We start from the raw sequence: 5,128 nt of genomic DNA, 5'->3' as shown, positions 1-5,128 counted from the left end.
CGTCTGTGAGCCTCAGTTTCCACATCTACAGGATGGGAGTCCCATTCCCACCTTCTGAGGTTGCTGTGAGGATTAAAGGGGACACACACAGAACGCAGAGCAGTGCTCAACAATTCTATTCCCCTTCCTCCCTTGGCTCTTGGACAAGGCCCCCAAGCTTGTGGTGGCCTGTGCTCTAAAATGGAACTGAAAATAACCCCGCCCTGTCCTGTCTAATAAAGTTAAACTTGCATCTACTTATGACCCAGCAACTCCACTCCTAGGTGTGTACCCGAGGGAAATGAACACATGTGTCCATTTGTATGCTAATGGTCACAGCAGCTTTATTCATAAGATCCCCAACCTGGAGACAGCCCAAATGTCCATCAGTGGGAGAGCGGATAAACAGATAGTGGTGTATTTATACAATAGGGTACTACTCAGCAATAAACATGAACAAATGGCTGATACATACAACATGGATGAATGTCACAGGCATTAGGTTGAATCAAAGGAGACAGTTATATAAGAGGACATACTGTATAATTCTGATTTATTGACCAGCCTAGAGTAGGTAACACTAACCTGCCGTGATAGAAATCGGGTCAGTGGTTGCGTGGGGTGAGTGGGAGGAGGACTGACTGCAAGGGGCACGAGGGAACTTGGGGAGTGATAGAAATCTTTTATCTTGTGGCTGGGATGGTGGTTACATGGATGTCTATATTTGGCAGGACTCATGGAAATATAGCTTCAAATCTGTGTGCTTTACTGTATTTAAATTATACCTCAATAAAACGATTGAAACTAACGGAGGAACGAACATAGACACAAACAAACAGCCCTGCCCCAGGCATGCCTAGCCATTACAAAAATGTCAATAATCTTTGCTCTAACAATTCTACTTCTAGGAATTGACCCTAAGAATAATTACAGATGTGTGCTGCGATGTGCCAGTAGGAATGGTCAGCGTAGCATTCTTTGTAACAGTACAAACCCAAACCGGTCACACTCTAAATGCGGGTCTGATGACAGCAGAGAGCTACGATGCAAAGCCAGCAGCCATTCAAACATTACCCTGAAAAACAGGTCCTTCACAGTGAAGAAACCCAGCACACAGCACATCCACCAAGTGATCAAGGTTAACGCCCCCAGTCATAAATCAAATGGACAACCTAAACCCCCTGGTAGGATGCACTGGGAAGGAAACAGCATCACTTCTGATAAAAAAACAAACTCAGAACCTCAATAGAATCATGAGGAAACAAGAGACAAATCCAAATTGAGGGACATTCTGCAGAGTAACCGTCCAGCCTCTTCAAAAGTGTCAAGGTCACAAAAGACCAAGAAAAGACCAAGGAACTGGCAGATGGAAGAGGATTAAGGAGACAAAATAAATGCAACATGGGATCTTGGATTTGATCCTGGAGTTAGGAAAACACATGAGACAGTTGGTAACATCTGAGTAAGGTCTGCAGTTTAGTTAATAGTAACGGTCCCCATGCAAATTTCCTGGCGTTGCTAACTGTAACCTGGTTCTATTACATGTGAATGTTAGGGGAAGCTGGGCAAGGGATATAACAACTCTACTACCTTTGCAACTTTCAAGTCTAAAAGTATTTCAAAATAAAAAAGAAGTCATCCTGGCCACGAATATCTATTGATTCAGGGAAACGCTCATAGAGTTCTAAGTAGAAAAAGTACGGTATGCAGAAACACTCATTTTCCTTGTGTTTTTCTGTCTTCTCCATTTTTTGTTTCGTGCTGAGCATGTGATAGATTTAAATGAGAGGGGGGAGAAAAGGTTATAAAAACATGTTGTGTATCCAGCTAATGGACGGTGTGCAGGGTGTGAACGAGACTTTATGGCCACCCTGTTAAATTCTGTCCTGATGGGCTGGGCACTGGATACACGCGGAAGGGGACCCCTTGAAACGGATGTGCCTGCTTCTGCTAAGGACCAAGGAAGGGCATCTCTGTGACTGTTTGGCTGCCTCCCTATTGCGAGGTCATTTTCTTGGGGGGCTCCTTTCCCCCTCTGGACTCCCACCAGCCCCTGACTCCCAGAAACATCCTCTGGAGGGGAATATGGGTTTCCCTCTAGAGCCTGTGGGAGGTTGGTGGTGACCACGGAGCAGAGATGTGGGGCAGGGCCATCATGTCTGACATGCCAAAGGTGCGATGGATGTTGGAGCAATGGCGCAGGAGCCCAGGGACGCCTAGGGCTGCCCATGCCCTGACAGCAGGCTCCAGGCTCTGCAGAATACCCAGGCTGTGAGCTCTGCTTTCCTGCACCACCAACCTCAGCTGCCCCATGCCCCGCTCAGTGCTCTCAACTACCCCATGTTACATCTCATTCTGGACCAACAGCCCAGTCTCTCCCGACTTCCAACCTTAACTTGCTTGTATCACTTCTCCTTGAACCTCCAAAGAACTCTCCTTTCTTCCTACTTCTCTGCCTTCCATCCATTCATGCGTCCCTCCCTTCCTCCCTCCCTCTCTCCCTTCCTCCCTCCTTTCCCTTCTTCCCTCCCTTCCTCTGTTCCTTCCATTATTGATGATGGGGACTCCAATACATCCTCAGAATTTCAGAGCAGGCTCAGGTACCAGCATCTTGGCCCTTCTGTCAGTGACTTCTCTATATAGACCCAGCTCTTCCTCTGCAGATGGCATACTGGTCCCCTGTTCTTTGCCGAGCTAACACGTGTTCCTCTTTTGGGTCTCAGCCATGAGAAGCCTTTCCCAGCTCCTTAATTAAATTAGGTGCTCTTATTACACCCTTAAATCACTCCTTTAGAGTGCTTTTCACAATATTTAAAAATTGATTTTCCTATCTGTCTTTCCCACTGGACCATGAGCCCCATAATGGTAAAGTTAACCTGGCTCCTAGTTGTATCCCCAACATCTAACACATAGTAGGTGCTCATTTAGTAACTGGGGACCTCTGAAGCTGAAGATCCTACCCTCAGTACTCACATCAACCTCCTAGAGCAGTGGTTCTCAACCTTCCTAATGCCGCGACCCTTTAATACACCTCATGGTGTGGTGACCACCAACCATAAAATTATTTTCGTTGCTACTTCATAACTGTAATTTTGCTACTGTTATAAATCGTAATGTAAATATCTAATATGCAGGATGTATTTTCATTGTTACAAATTGAACATAATTAAAGCATAGTGATTAATCACAAAACAGTATGTAATTATATATGTGTTTTCCGATGGTCTTAGGCGACCCCTGTGAAAGGGTCGTTCCACCCCCAAAGGGGTCGCGACCCACAGGTTGAGAACCATTGTCCTAGAGTTTGCTGATGAAGAAGGAGAGTTGGAACATCAAAGAGAGAATGTCTCTTTATAAGCCAGCAGCAATGTCACAGAAAGTAAAGGGAGTGACTGCCTGTGTAGCATCATGCTGAAGGTAGCAATTAGCTGCCGGGGGCGGGGTGGGGTGGGGGGACACTTGAAAAAGGAGATAAAACCACTGGGGAAAACTGGGCATATCCCAGTGAAACCATCTCTCCCTAATTAAGCAGTTTTATAATTCCAGGTTTCTGAAGAATGTTATTTCTGATGACCACCAAATGGAATGTGTGGTCCCCGGGGTGTCTGAGAACAAGGAAAGCAATCCGATTAGGAGCTGCCTGGCCTCCCGGCCACCCGTGAAGGGGGAATGAGGCTGGGGCACCCAGAGTTCTCTACACGCTGGGGTTCTGATGAAGGGGGCGGGAGCAGTCACGGCAGAAGGCAGATTCTATCCTGACTTCCTCACTGCTAGCTTGGGGGGTGGGACAAAAAGTGAAACGGGAAACAAGGAAATAACAGGGGGCTGACTCTGGAAGCGGTGGTACATGAACGAGAGTGTGATGCTGAGAAACAGACAAAATGAACAGAGAAGGAGGATTTTTGAGAATGCACCTTCATGGGAAAGATGATTTGAAGTATGGGGGTGAGGAGCCAGGGAAGGGGGGAGACATAATCAGATCGTTGCTAGCCAAGTGAATGGATAAAGAATGGAAAGACAGGAAGGGAATATTATTTCCGCATCAAGATTAACAATGAATATTTACATAGCTTTGCCTGCATCTAGATGCCATTTTAGTCTTTCTATCTCTCCTTCTTGCCTGCATCTCTCAGCTCAGGTTGTCTCTGCTCCGTTTCCTGTCTAAGCTTCATTCTCTCCTGCCAAGGGCAGGCGCTCTCCTGGTCACAATCATGATGGTGATGATAACGTACTGTGTGCTAGGCACCACTCTGCGCTCAGCACTTTGAGGAAGTGCTATTAATGCTTCCATTTTACAGATGAGCAAACCGAGGCACCAGACGGCAGGTAACCTGTCCCAGGTGACACGGCTAAAAAGTGCTGGATCCACCTATATGTGGCAGGAAAGATGACCACTGGCAAGCCTCAAGCCAACACCCTTATGGCTTGACCTCCAACATAACAAGTTTGGTTAAAGGGCCCTGTTTCTCCTTGGGCCCTTTAACCAAACTAAATGGCAAGGCAAGACTCGGATGGCCCTACTGGAGTCAAGCCTCCACCCTTGTAACCAAATGCAGCCATGGAGTTCTATGACTGGTCAGTGGTCGGGCCTGGTCACATGGCCACAGAGGTGGGCGGGGCACCGTGACTGACAGCCTCATCAGAATCACAGGGAGAGGGTGAGGCAGTTCCCCCAAGAAAAGGAGGTCGGAAAGTTTCCTTGAACCCAAGTACCGAAACAAAGGGAGTTGTCATTGCAAAGCCCTAGGTTGAATGCGCAGGAACTGCCGTCCAGCCCCCTGGGTGCGTTTCCCTCATTTGCTTTTCGCCCACCGCCACAGGAGACGGGGCCACACTTCCAGCTCCGAAATGGAGGGCTGGGCTGGAGCAAGGGGCCGAAAACAAAGACTTGTTTTCCTGGGAAGGCGGCCTGCTGGTCTGTTATGATTGGAGGCTGCGGGGGACAGCAGCTGACAGAGCCCTTCAGAACAAAACAGCTGGGCAGCGGCTCTCCGGTGCTGCGCCCATCAGCTGAGCGGAAGGGCCAATCGCGGTCTCCAAGGCGGGAAGGCTGGGGGTGGGGAGCTGGATAACGGACTTCACAGCAGTGTGGCCAGGAGTGGTGGGAGGAAGCGTCCAGGGGTCTGGAAATAGAAGGCTGAGGAATTCA

General features: G+C 48.1%; 1 protein-coding gene across 3 annotated transcripts in view; it reads right to left on the bottom strand.

Moving 5' to 3' along the window:
• Positions 1-5,128, bottom strand: part of RNFT2 (ring finger protein, transmembrane 2) — a 45,913-nt gene that overhangs the window by 8,190 nt on the left and 32,595 nt on the right. The window lies entirely within an intron of this gene.

This window comes from Myotis davidii, unplaced genomic scaffold (assembly GCF_000327345.1).
Source record: "Myotis davidii unplaced genomic scaffold, ASM32734v1 scaffold1330, whole genome shotgun sequence".
Classification (NCBI taxonomy): domain Eukaryota; kingdom Metazoa; phylum Chordata; class Mammalia; order Chiroptera; family Vespertilionidae; genus Myotis; species Myotis davidii.
This window is presented reverse-complemented; position numbering and strand designations above follow the sequence as displayed.